This window comes from Capsicum annuum, chromosome 3, assembly GCF_002878395.1.
Source record: "Capsicum annuum cultivar UCD-10X-F1 chromosome 3, UCD10Xv1.1, whole genome shotgun sequence".
Classification (NCBI taxonomy): domain Eukaryota; kingdom Viridiplantae; phylum Streptophyta; class Magnoliopsida; order Solanales; family Solanaceae; genus Capsicum; species Capsicum annuum.
In genome coordinates, this window is record NC_061113.1 from 2,426,488 (window position 1) to 2,440,821 (window position 14,334).

The following is a 14,334-nucleotide window of genomic DNA, read 5'->3' on the forward strand; positions in this document are numbered from 1 at the left end:
TAATTGTCTTCTTTAATACTCGTTAAAAGACAGAGAATATAGAAAATGATAGATGGGGATGTATATGATGTGAGAATTAGTAGTAGCATAATCAAAGTTATGTAGTATATTAGTAAAATCTTACAAATATAGTCATCCATTACACAATAATAAGTTGTGCATTTTATAAATCAATAACATATGCTTCATTAAATAACACCATATTATTCTTGAGCGTAAAATCTATTGTAATTTTTATTTTTGAATAAACTAAATTTTACTGTCAGACCAAATATTTTAAAATGACAATATCCAATATTGCGCTCCAACTCGCAAAGTTTTATAACAAAAACGAAAATACTCAAACGCTTAAAACTCTAACGATTAAAAATAAAATAATTTTCTCTAAACAAAACGCTTTAATGATTACATTGTGGATTCTTTCTATTATTTGTGGGAAGAAATAATTAGATGTTTGTTGCTTTGGTTGCTTTTATTATGTTTGTAACTTTGTTTCCTAAATTGATATCCTTCTTGCAGATACAATAAATATGAAATTATTCATGTGGAAAAATCATTATTGTTAGCACAAGGGATATAGCTTTAGATATCGAGTTCATCTTAATCCATTTCTTTCTGTGGTGCATTAATTTATAGTAAAAATTCACCAAAGATGTAATAGATAGAGGAGATTAACATTTACAATGCTTTATTTTATTCTTCATAATAGAAAACTCATCATTAAATATACTAAGGTTTTAATGGTTTGCACAACCAAGCTTGATATTACACGTGCCTTTTTATATTACTTGTTTAAGAAAAGTTCTACTGAATATAGGATTTTTTCCTAAATCTCTATTATATTAAAAGTGTGAAATCCCTTATAATTAACGTTTGTCTTTTTTACCCTTCATTAAAAGTTTCTTCTTTAAACAAAATCATATTTTCACCTTTTTTTTATTATTATTAAATTAAAGAATCCTAAAATATATGGAAAGAATCTTAATAAATAAAATAAATTAATAAATTCGAGGGTTTAAATTCTTTTGATTATTCTCATTTTGCTAGATTTCTTAAATCTTATTTCTCCTCGTGCCAAAACAATATTTGTCATAAGAAAAATGACTACACCAAAAATAATCATGAATATAAAAAAAATGTTTCGGAAATATAAATATATGATTCCACCGAATTATTATATTAACACAATTCAATAGGCTTGATATTATTATGAAAATTATCAATTAGTATAATTAAAAGGAACCTGGAGTATTATCATTCCTATTTATAGCTAATTTTGTAGAGAACCTACCTAATCTCTATCTATAATCTATAATCTATAATCTATAATCTATAATCTATTAAAAGTGTGAAGACTATTAGAAAAGTGATTTGAACTTTTACCCTTCATTAAAAGTCTCCACTTTTGATAAAATCGTATTTTCACTATTTTTTTTAATTATTATTTAATTATATTTATAATATTAATTGAACTCCTAAAATATATAAAAAGAAATATATTTGAATTAAGGACTCCTAAAATATATTGAAAAAAGTTCTTTTACATCTTTGTTTATTGAAGATAACCTTTGAAAACTTTCTATACTTATACAAATGCATCTTTTATTTTCAATCTAAAAATAAAATTTTAAAATAACATAGTTTGGTAAGATATTGATTTTAAGCAATTCAATTTAAAAGTATTCTATTATAAAAGAAAAAAGAAGTACGAAACGAAAAAGTATATCTATATGTTTAATGTTTATTTTCTTAATTATTAATTATTTATTACTTATTAAAAAATTTAAATTATATGCCAAGAGCAAAGAATTTATTGATATGGAAGTTTTTCCTTGTAAATTCTGTTTCACTTATAAATTCTATTTAAAATTTTATTTTTATAACCAAAAAAAATAAAAAATCCTCCGAAGCCCCAAACAAAACTGCCGTCCTTTTATACTTTTCAATTTTCTTTTAATCTTGGAAATTCATATATTCAAATAAGAAAAGAATTTTTAAAAGTGAAATTATTGTCAATTTAATTAATACTTCTCTTAATATGTCTATGTATGTTTTTCTTACCATATATTTTAGGATTTATAATTTTAAAAATTAGTAACGTCAAATATGAAGTGACTGGAGAGCAATATAGTAACCGGCAGATGACTTATTCAAATAACCAGTACATAAAAATATGTTTCAGATGTCATAAACCATGCAGGTCACTTAAACATAAACCATGCAAGCACTTTGTAAAAAAAATTAAATATAATTAATGAGCTTGTACACATGAATTTATTATTTCATCTATTCCTATCTTGTCGCATATTATGTTTTTGATATTTTCACCAGGTTTCTTGATCACAATATATGTTACTATCACTTTATTATATTCCGCCTCAATTTCTTGACAATCTTAGAATTGAACAATAATTAGGGGTCGTTTGGTAGAGTGTGATAAAAAAATCAATGATTAGTTATACACTTTATTGTGTATTATGCTATGTATAACTAATACCACTATTTTTCTGTGTATTAGTTATACAAAACTTTCAACACATGCATTAATTTATTAAATGACTAATTTACTCCTCAGTTTTTTTCAATTTCATTCTGTTCTTGTTTCATATACTCAATTTCATTGGAAATTGAGTTTTTGTAAATAATAGTATAAAATTATTGCAAAATAAAATTGTCTTTTGAATCTTTTATGACAAAGAAAATTGAATATCATAATTTGCTCAAGTTTTTTTCTGTTTAATTTTTCTTATTTTTCCAAATTTTTTTCCTGGCAAACAGTTCACCGTTTCTTTTTCTATTTGTTCGCCGATTTTTTTTTAAATTTTTTTTTTTTGTTGCCCAGAATTTCGTTTTCGGCTAAGAACAGATAAGACATTTTATACACACACAAAATCTGATGTAGAATAGAAAAAAAAAATATAGAAATCCATACGCAGAGAACAGTGAAGAGTACACAAAAGAAAAAAATACATACGCACAGTAGAAAACAGTGAAGAGGGGAGAAGGAAGAAGAATATACGGAGTGCTTCAATTTGTTGGTTTTTGTTTTATTGGAAAGAAAGAGGAGAGGGTTTTTTTGTCAAATATTTATTTTATGTAAAAATAATATAAAACATATAATTTTCAATAGATTAAACCAAACACAACATAAAAAGAATACAAGTATAACTAATACAAAGCATAGCTAACACAAGCATTACTAATACAAACATTACTAATTCATCATATTTTGCATTGTTCTTATACACTCTACCAAACGACCCCAAAGTCTCAAGTCAAATTTGGTAGAGAGCGCTTAACCTCTAATATGAGACTTTTTGATGTAAATTCAGATTCAGTCGAGCCTAACCTCTAATATGAGACTTTTTTTATGTGAATTCAAATTCAGTCAGGTTCCAATGCAAATACTGTACACTTCAAATTATAATATAAATAAATAAATAAATAAATAAAGAGAAGGCATATGTACAAATTTACATTAAAATAAGAAAGGTTTCTCAAGTTTACCTCAAATCACAAGGAGCAATTCTCAAAATTGTTGATGGGCTCTTTATACCTAAAGAAACACCAAACAACTAATAAATAAAACTCAAATCTCCTAAATATCTAATTCCACGAAGAACCCTAAGAATGTAGTACACATAATTTTTAACCTTAAAACATAGATAAAGACAATCTTAAATTAATAAGATTACTAGTTATTATTAATTTAGAATGACCTATCAATTTTTGGTGTATGCAATAATTTAAATAATTTATCCAAACTTATAAATATGTCAATTTCATTAATAATTATTATGAATTCAGAATGACCAATCAATTTCTCGTGACTAAATGCGACGATCCAAATAATCTGTCCAAATTTATAAATAAGTCAATTTCAAATCATTAATTGTATATGAAATATTATAAACAAAATTAACAAAGAAGTTTCTCAATTTGCAATTGTCTATCAAAAATACATTATTTATTATTTTAAACTTTAAAATCAGTCTAATTTTTTTTAAAAGATACTTCTACACAAACTCATCACTTCAAGAACCAACAATTTTGATAGAACTTATGAATAATATATTCATGATAAAAAACATAAGAGAAATAAAGTACTATGACAAATATTACTGTAACATCTACTATAAAAGATACTAACAAGTATTTCAAAGGCAAGAGTGAATCAGGAAAAATCAAAGAACCATACCTGCTACTCTTTTTTTAGTAACCTAAACATTATGTGTCCCCAAGGACTACAATCACAAGGAAAAGAAGCAACTATTATCCGTAACTCCTCCATGTTTATCAGGGGCGGAGCTACGGCCATCGAAGGGTGGTCAGATGAACATTCTTCGTTGAAAATTTTTTTTGAGTATATACATTAAATATAGATATTTATGGTTATATACATATTATTGAACACTTTGACAAGCTAAAGAAGCACAACCTAATGGTCAAGGGTGTGCAATTCCACCCTAACAACCTGGGTTCAAACCTTAATCAAATCTCTGACTCCGCCACTGAATTGTTTATATTGGGTCCACTCCAACCAGATAAGTTCACTTCGTTGAATCTCATATCTTCATGATAAGGATATCTTTTCTCTGAGCAGCAATTAAAAAAAAGGCATGCAATAATCACCACAAGAAGAATGAAGAACACTTGTTTACATTTATTTAAATATCCACCGGAATTCAATATGTACTGAATTATTGTCCTAATAATTCTTACCATAAAAAAAATATATTCTTAGTCGTATATTTTAGGATTCTATAAATTCTTACCATAACAAAAATATTCTTGCGATATATTTTAGGACTCTATAATTTCTTTTCCTTCATATAATTTTAGGAATCAATATTATAAAAAATAATATAATAATTGAAGAAAAATAGTCAAAAGACGATTTTGTCTATTGTAAAAAATTTTATTGAAGGGAAAAAAGTTCAAATCACTTTTCTAAGGATCTTCACATTTTAATATATTATAGATATAGATAAATTACAGATTATAGATATAGTTAATTACTATTGAGAATAATAAAGTAGCAAAAAGAAAATAAAGAATTAAAGTGACAAAACAAGTATGGCCTACTAGTTCCATGCAAGATTCAAATTTCCACGTTCAAGAAATAAAACAGCTCCATGCAGAAACTTCCCGTGATTTTTTAGTGATTTTATCAAACAGTGATTAAAATTCAAGTGATTGAAAATTTAATTTTCATCATGTTCAATATCAGTATCAAGAGCAAGGGTATATTATGACTTGGATTCCATCTAAAGAAAGTAACAACTTCAGTGTTGAAAATAAACTATATACACCTTTCCTCTTTATAATTGGTTTTACTACAAATTCCTTAGTTCGTTTCTTTTAGTTATGAATCCCTCTTTTTTTCTTTTACATTAAGACAATGGGTCATACTTCTTCATTGCCAATTGTGTTTAATTCTCTGAAAGAAAAATTTGTTTATGAAGAGATATAGGTGAGATGTAATAATATAACCAAACTATTATTAATAATTTTTAAAATTATTATTTAATTAAATATGTAGAAATAAACGTTGGTAGTTTTTTTTCATGTGTGTGATGTGAAACAAGAGTCCAAAAAAATATAGTACAAAACAAAAAAAAAATATCGTTAAAAGTGTGAAGACCCTTGGATTTGAACTTTTTGTCTTTCATTAAAAGTTTTTGCTTTAGACAAAATCGTTTTTTCACTATTTTTTCTAATATTTAAGAGTTAAAAAATAATATTTATGATAAGACCTTTTTTTTTATTAGAAGTTATCAAAATTAATGAAATCTTTCCTTATTAGAAGTAATCAAAATTAAATACTGAAAAATAATTAAATATATTTATGGTAAAACCTTCCTTATTAAAAGTCATCAGAATTAATAAAACATTTCCTTATTAGAAGTAATCATAATTCAGGAAGAAGTCATCAGAATAAAATAATAATGTCAACTCAATATACTAATCACAAATAGTGATGTTCGTATTTAGCACTAACCAATTGTTCTATGTGGGATATAGGTTTCCAAATTTTTTAATTAAGGAAAGAATTATATAATGTAAAGTATTAATTGGTTTTATAATTCTAAATAATAGGATTTTCTTAATTATAGAGAGATTTTAAGTATGACAAATTAAAGATTCCTGTTCGATGATGATAAAATTATTTAAGGTAATGTTTTCTTTTTTCTATTAACATCGTCTTTTCACTATTTTTCTAATATTTAAGAGTTGGAAATTAATTAAACATATTTATCGTAAAATATGTGCTTACACTAAATTATATGTTTATGTTTACATTATTATATTAAAGTATGAAGAATCTTTAAAAAGTGATATAAATTTTTACACTTCATTAAAAATCTCCACAATAAATAAAATTATTTAATTTTAAATAATCAAATGTTACACGTGTTATTAGACTAGTATCCATATAGGTGTCAATGATGGTTGGCAATTTGGGGTTTTAAGGGCTAGGATTTTGAATATTCGATTATAGTGCTTGTATCTCTTCATATAAAATGACGTGGTGCTTTTTCGTGCTTTGCATAATGATGAGGCTGATTAGTCCTTCAAAAATATCAAAGGACTATATAAACAAAAATTGTTTGTTGCTTCATTCCCCCCTTTAATTTTTGTCCCACATTTTCTTTATCCTTTCGTTTTGTACTAGGTAGGTAACCTAGTTATATATGGGTTAACTCCTTTGTCATGTAGTACTATTTTTATTCAGCACAACTCAAACTTATTAAATAAATGAGTAGGAATCATCTATTTTTTTTTTTATTCTCTCAAAGCAAATTATGTCATGGTTAGATCGGTGTCGTTGTGTGGAGCGAATAAAGTGTTCATCTGTCAAAAAGTCGCACATTCAAAAGATGAAGATGGTGAAGATGAAAATATGCTACGGTGAATGTGTGGGTGTACTAGAAAAGATATGATTAATTTAAAAATGAGATTATTCGAGATAAAGTGAGAGTGACTTCGGAGTATGTCCTATTCTTTTTTATAAAAGGAAAAAAAAACATTTTTGGAGTTAATTAAGCATGTATGGCCCACTCCATGGTACGTAGTAGGGATTATTAATGTGTAATAATGAAGAAGGATTAAAAGTTTATTGGGATTTCAAGTATACTTCACGTGCATTTCTTATAATATATAGTAGTAGTTAATTACTATTCAGAATAATAAACTAGAAAAAAGAAATAAAGAATTAAAGTGACAAAACAAGTATGGCCTACTAGTTCCATGCAAGATTCAAATTTCCACGTTCAAGAAATTAAAGAGCTCCATGCAGAAACTAAATTAGTATATTATAGTTACGTAATTAATAGTATTTTTTTTAAATCTCTGAAAGCAAATTCTACAGAATGATGGTTAGATCGGTGCTGTTGTGCGAAGAGAATTAAATGTTGGTCAATCAAAAAGTCTCACATCCAAAAGATGAAGATGGTGGAGATGAAAATATGCTACGGTGGATGTGTAGGTGTACTGAAAAAGATAGAATAGAAACGAGGTTATTCGAGATAAAGTGAGAGTGGCTTCGGTGGAAGAGAGGTCGAGATGGTTCGAACATGTAATGAGGAGAGGTATGGATGTCTCACCGCGGAGGTGTGAGAGATTGATTATGGATGAATTCAGACAAGAGGTAGAGACAGACCGAAGAAATATTAGAAGGAGGTGATTAAATATGACATGAATCAGCTTCAGCTTACCGAAGATAGTTGGAACGAGTGTGTCAATGCTAGTAGGTAAGAGAACGTGGTTATCCGTATTATTAGCGATAATACTAGTATTATTTCATATTGTTGTTTCGTTTGTTGTATTATGTGGCGAATCATGTCTATAGTATTGTTATTGGTGTGATAATTTTTATTGTATTTTGTCCTTTTACTATTCATCTTTTAAATTATTTTATTTTGAGCTGAGGATCTATTGAAAACAATCTGTCTATCTCATCTAATTGACAAAATCTATCCCAAAATACCCCTACCAAAGTGAATATTTTAAGAGGGTTGCAAAAAATAATCATATTAGATTTGTTTCTAGGAGCACAACCACCAAAGTGAATCAACTGTGAAATTGTTTTTTAACACACTCTCTCTCTATATATATATAAGTATGCCCTATATATATAAGTAATAATCGTTTATATTTGATTTTGATATGATTTTGAGAATTGAAATCATTTATGCACCATTCAATAAATTTAAAAATTGTAGATGTGCTTATTAGTACTTCTACCAAGAATAAAATGGGAAACATATACATAAAATACTCTTGATTTTAGACTTGAACGATGAAACTGAAATATGCATTTTTAAAAAAGAACATCCAAGTAATACAAAAATGGAGGAAGTAGTTAAGTACTCCCTTCCATTTAGAAATAAAATGTGATCATTCCAAATATCAGGCAAAGGTATATAGAAAAATAAGGAGATCGATCAAAAATTACGAACCCATAAACATATATGTTGAAGAGGAAATTCTTATTTGAAATATAGCATAATCCTTGATAAGACTTAAAAGTCTTGGTTGGTCCTCAGGGACATCATGACGTATTATTTTAGTTGTATACTTTTCCTTTTTGCTATTTCTTCATATATATATATACTTTGACCAAAAAAAAAAAAAAAACAGCTCTGTACGTACGTTTTTCACAAATTTTAAACAGTTCCACCACAGCTTCAGAATGCTTTCCTTGTATTTCCAAGGCCTGAAAATTTAAAGATCATAGTAGTATTAGTACAAGCAAAATATATTGCATTCTTGACCATCCATTAGTTCTCATGCCAACTTATTTAGAGGAACACCAAGGATGGAAGAAGAGTTTTCTTCTTTTCCAAGATAAGAATTCTCTCCATCACCAAATCCACAGCCAAATATACATAAGTTCACTGGCTGATTCATTCAGCCTACCAGAGGTAGTTGACAGAATGAATGGTTGGACTAATAAGAACCTAAAATAGTTGTTTAGTTTCCTTACTCTTCAGCCTACCAGAGGTAGTTGATAGAATGATTGGACTAATAGACACCTAAAATAGTTGTTTCGTTTCCTTACTCTTGCATATTAATCTGTAGGGGCTTCATAACTGATGTCTTAATTTATTAGCTCACTTTGGAGGTACAGTAAAGTTGAGTCCGTGTGACCTATATAGGTTACGGGTTCGAACAGTGAAAGCAGCCAATAATTGCATTAGGTTAGACTGTTTCATCACACCCCTTGGGTTGCAGCCCTTCCCCGGACCCTGCTAACTTGGAGGTTTTTATTTTTATGAAAGTTAAAGTCAAAGAGAAAGACGGCAATGACCGGGAACTGTTGTTTATTTGGTAAACGCTTACCCCATGCACAGAAGTGGCAAAGAGTATGGCGAGAGAGAGTTGTATAATATATACTATAGCTGTCTTCCCTTGCATTTCTGTGATGAGACTGGAAGTAGCTTCTTTGAAAAGACGTAAACTGAAGAGACTGTACAATATACATCCACTCTTTCATTTACTTTATGCGATATTATTCCAATTCTTACAAGTAGACTTCACACGATTCTCATCCTAACTTGATCCGAATTCAATCTTATTCAAAGTTCAGATTTTAACATTACCTAACGGTACAAAAGATTTTCCAGGAAGTCGGTTTAGGTTGTGTTTTGTTGAATCAATGATGATTAACAAATGTCAGCATATGCAGCTATAGAGTAATGTTTTAAAGAAGGTTCCTACGAGATAGTAGTGGACTAGGAGAAAAGACTTGGACATAGACCAATAGCTTAGATTGCAGGGTATGAGAAGATATGAAATTTCTAAATTAGGAGGGCTTACTAACCAACTCGGTTTCAATAGATCTCTATTTAATTTTTTTAATCAAGTAACATATTTTCATTCATAAACATGGCTAAAAAGCGGACAGTATGCGAGGAGTATTAAGAATCTACTAAAAGAAATGATTCTCTACAAACTCCACCCAATCTTCTATACAATTGGAAACTCTATGGGTGCACCAAAAGAAAATAAGGGATTGGAGGCTACTCCTCAATTGAGTAAAGCTCAACTCTACATCCTCAAAAGTTCTCCTATTTCCCTCTCCACTGCACACGCATTAACGGGAGTGGAATCACGTTTCCAAGCGCTGTGTCTTCTCCTCTTCCGAATTAATAAGCTTGGCATAGCCCAGAAGTACCAAACCACACAAGCATATCCCACCGAAGCCTCTTGGTAAGACCATAACGAAGAAGAATATGATCCACATCCCAGTTCGCTTGCACATATAACACCAATTGATGCAGTAAAATAAAGAGGAACTGAGACGGTATCATGCAAAATAAAGAGGTTATCTAGCATGTAGTTCCACCAAAGTTGTTTGAAAGATCTGTAAAGACAACTTTATACAGGTAAAGCATTCACATATACACACACACAAACGCACTCATGCCTTTTCTGGATTGCTGTATCACACTGCCTTCCACATAAAAAAGGTAAAATTTCAAGGTTCAAAAATTGGCAAGGACAACATTATACAGGTAAAATAAACCATACCCCTCATGCTTTCCTGGTTGCCCTACCACACTGCAACAGAAAGTAGCATGGTTACTAGATCACTATTTTGACTTGTTAAATCTTTCAATTGACAGACTAAACCGAAACCACTCCAGTTTAAAGATCTATGTTCTCTGAAAAGAAAATGAATCCACTGGCTGCTTCCACCAGCTCCACTCTCCCACTATCCCTTGGGGATACCTCATTCTCGAAAAAAAAAAAATCCCAATGCACTTATTAAGAAAATTCCTTATGATGTAAATTTATCACAAAAGGAAGAAAGATCTATATGCGGTGTCCATTGATCTAGAGAAAACATATGATATTAAATATATAAACGTCATAAAGGACATGTATGAAGAAGCTATCATTAGCATGAGACAGGTAGTATCCCACAACAATGGATCTACACCATGGATAGGGCCGATAGGCATTGAGCCCCTATTTGTTTACCCTAGTTATGTATGAGCTAACCAACAAGACAGAAGATGAGGCCTGGTAGCGCATGTTCTTTGATAATGGTATTGTGTTAATAGACGAATTTAGCGATGGTCTCGACCAAAAGCATGAATTATCATGAACCACCTTAGCAAGTAAGGGTTTTACGATAAGTAGAGGTTAGACAGAATACGTGCATTGCAAACAGTTCCGATATAAAGGCTCATTTTTCAAGAAAATGAAATGATAGATGAAGATGCTCCTTATGCAGTTAAACTCAAATGGTTGAAATAGAGATGTGCTACTAAAGTGTTACGTGATAGAAGGATGGCTACCACAGTGAAAAGTAAGCTTTACATAACAGCAATGCAACTGGCAACTGACAACTGACAACGTTAATATGATAGTGAATGTGGGGCTGCTTAAGTCCAACGTATCTCCAAGATGAGCATTGCAAATGCTAAGATGGATGTGCGGTCATGCAAGATTAAATAAGATTCAAAATAACCACATCGACCAAGATGTGCAAGTTGCATGCATTGAGGATAAATGTGGAAAGGCCCTTAAAGATGGTTTGGTCATGTCCTGCAACAATCTAAAGATGGACCAGTCCGTAGGTGAGAAACCATGTTGAATGAAAGTGTCAAAACAGGATGGATAGACCTAAAACCACATGGAGGGAAGTTGTCACGAAAAAACGATTAATCAGACTCGGTTAAGATAAGTACACAATGGAGAAAAATGTCTACATAGGTGATATCTACTAGTTGGGAACAAGTTCTCTAGTCTTGTTAGGAACTTGTAATATTATTAGTATTACTATTATTTATAACTATTTAATTTACTTTGTTTGGTATGATAATGACATGACTTGAGCTTAAGGGTGTGTTTGATGTGGAGGAAAACTTTTTTTTTTTGGATCAGGTAAACGTACTTTCATTTATAGACCCTAACTAGTCTGGGACAAATGAATTTTTGTTTTTTTTCTTATGCCTATTAGCTTTACACCAACATTTTAATTTCTACTATTTCTTGCCATCATTACAACCATGGAGTTGCCTGATCATTATGAATGAAATCTTTTACTTGATTAGAAAAACGACAACCATGGAGTCCATCATAATATGACATTCTATTATGTATACACAAACTATATCTGCTGATTTCTCCTACAACAAAAAGTTCAAAAGGAAAATAAAAGGGAGGAACCAGAAAGGTTGCGTTTACTGTGACATTGTTAATAGACTTTGATAATGTGGTTCCTTCATTCTTAAAATTTCCTTTCATGAAATGGAGCTCACATTCCCATATATTTATGTATATATAAAGTTGCAGATTTGCGAGTTCAAGGGGCTTCTTGGAGCAAAATGGTCTAGTGACAAATTCTTTAAATATAAAGGGGACTGTAAACAAAAGCAAAGAACTAAACAAGAATGCAAACAATTCACACTTGTATAAAAATAAAGATAGTAAAAACAGAGAAGCCATTAACATACTGAAAACAGAGAAGCCATTAACATACTGACTTGAATAATGTCATCCCCAAAATGTCTCTCCCCGTCATTCTATTGTCCAAGATGGCTGGAAAGCAAATTTGTAAACTGTGATTTAAAAGGAAATGCATAACTAAACAATCATCGTGGAAGCTTGAAAACATCAAGATCATACATTTTTTCCAATATGAAACACAAAAAGCAATAGTTACATATATGACATATAATTCAATTGAATCTAAAATCCAATTATATGTTAACTACCCTGCAGCAGCAAAAATGCATTTTAACTTACCTCTAGGGAATGTGTTACAGAATTTTTTGATGAGGGTGTACAGACTAAGAAGCCACTAGGACAAGCTATTACCTCCAAACGAGAAAATAAACAAGTTGCGTAGACATTAAAGATTTGCTTAAGTTTATATTTGAAGGATCAAGACAGACCAACCCCCAAACTAAGGGACCGTTTGTATCAAAGTTCACTCTTTTACAACTATTATATGCATTGGAGAGTGTGCCCAGGGTTGTAGTTCTAGTTTAAGCTTCTAGTAATGATTATCATACTAGGAGTTCTAGTTCAATGTATTAAACAATATGATAAAATTTAGCTATGAAAGAACAGATGCACACACACAGCACCCCTAACCATAACCTGGAAAATAAAGTTACCTCAGAATCAATCTATTTGCCATTCTCTGATACTCTTCTTGATCCGAACCAGAACTCGAAACAGGCCACCATTTTGGCAACTGCTCCACCGGATTCTTCTTCTTTCGCCTCCTAGCCCAACCCCAATTACTATTTACGTCATCACCATCCAACACATTTGGTTTCTTCCTATCAATCGTGATCTTATTTTTAGCAACAAGTACTTCTCTTCCACCCAAACTACGGTCTCTTCTATACACTAATTCGAGATTTTTGTTTCCCCAGCACCAGCTTAAAAATAGTTCTAAGAGTGAAAATAACTACAAAACTGGTAAGTAATAGAGTTCCTACGAATTTAACAGTGGACCTTCTGCAGGAGAAGAGAAGTCAGCCGTCATTGCTATCAATACGGAGGAGAGTTTGCAAGTCATCAATAGAAGCTCGGCCTTAGTGGACGAATTCATCGAGAGCTTCGAGTGGAGAAGGTCCCTGAATGAGTATAAAGATGACGGTAAGGATGAATTGGAGATTTTGATCGGACGGTGGAGTTTGTTCAATGGAGGAGACGGCGGCGACGGGGACGGGGACGGGAGGAGGAGAGTCGGCGAGAAATGAAGAGATAGTGACGACATCGTTTTGGGATGGAGGGAGAGAGAGATGTTTACTGTAGAGAGAGGTTCATGGCATTTGTGTCAATTGAAAATCTCAACTCTTTTCATTGTCAACTACGACGACCAACGGCATAAGTATACGAGACAAAAAAGCAAATACACTACGCCTCTTCTGTTTTTTTTTTCTTTTTCTTTTAACACCATGATAATTTGTGAACGCTATAATCTCTAATTTTTGTCATAGCATTGGCTCAACTCGAAAGGCATTGGGGGAAGTTTGGGAGAACAGTTTATGGTAAGTAGGCGCGCGATAAGCTCGATCCGAAAACCATTGAGAGAGGATCTTTGTCATTGCCTCGACTCGATTCGGAAGATATTGAGAGAGGTTTGAGAGAATATAATTCGGCTCGACTCGAAAGGTATTGAGAGACGTTCGAGAAAATATTTTATGGTACAGAGGCGGCTCAACGGGGTCTATGGCCTAAAGCCAATTTTAACAAGAGGTCCTTAAATTTAATTAATAAAATTATATAGTATGTTTATTTGATCTCTTTCCTTTTTGTTATATATAGGCAATTTTGGACATATATTGACTATGCATTTGTCAG

The 14,334-nt window shown here is 30.8% G+C and overlaps 1 long non-coding RNA gene across 3 annotated transcripts; it reads right to left on the reverse strand.

Annotated features, from left to right (window-relative positions):
• Nucleotides 1-8,443: 8,443 nt before the first annotated feature.
• Nucleotides 8,444-14,081, reverse strand: LOC124896945. Of its 3 annotated transcripts, none has more exons than XR_007053314.1 (3): nucleotides 13,137-13,983; nucleotides 12,471-12,575; nucleotides 8,444-8,719 (listed from the first exon to the last, which is right to left on the reverse strand). It is a non-coding gene; the product is annotated as an uncharacterized LOC124896945 (long non-coding RNA). The 3 variants fall into 3 exon arrangements; XR_007053313.1 differs by having other exon boundaries at nucleotides 12,501-12,575; nucleotides 13,137-13,980; XR_007053312.1 differs by lacking the exon at nucleotides 8,444-8,719 and having other exon boundaries at nucleotides 9,071-12,575; nucleotides 13,137-14,081.
• Between the last annotated feature and the right edge of the window lie 253 nt (nucleotides 14,082-14,334).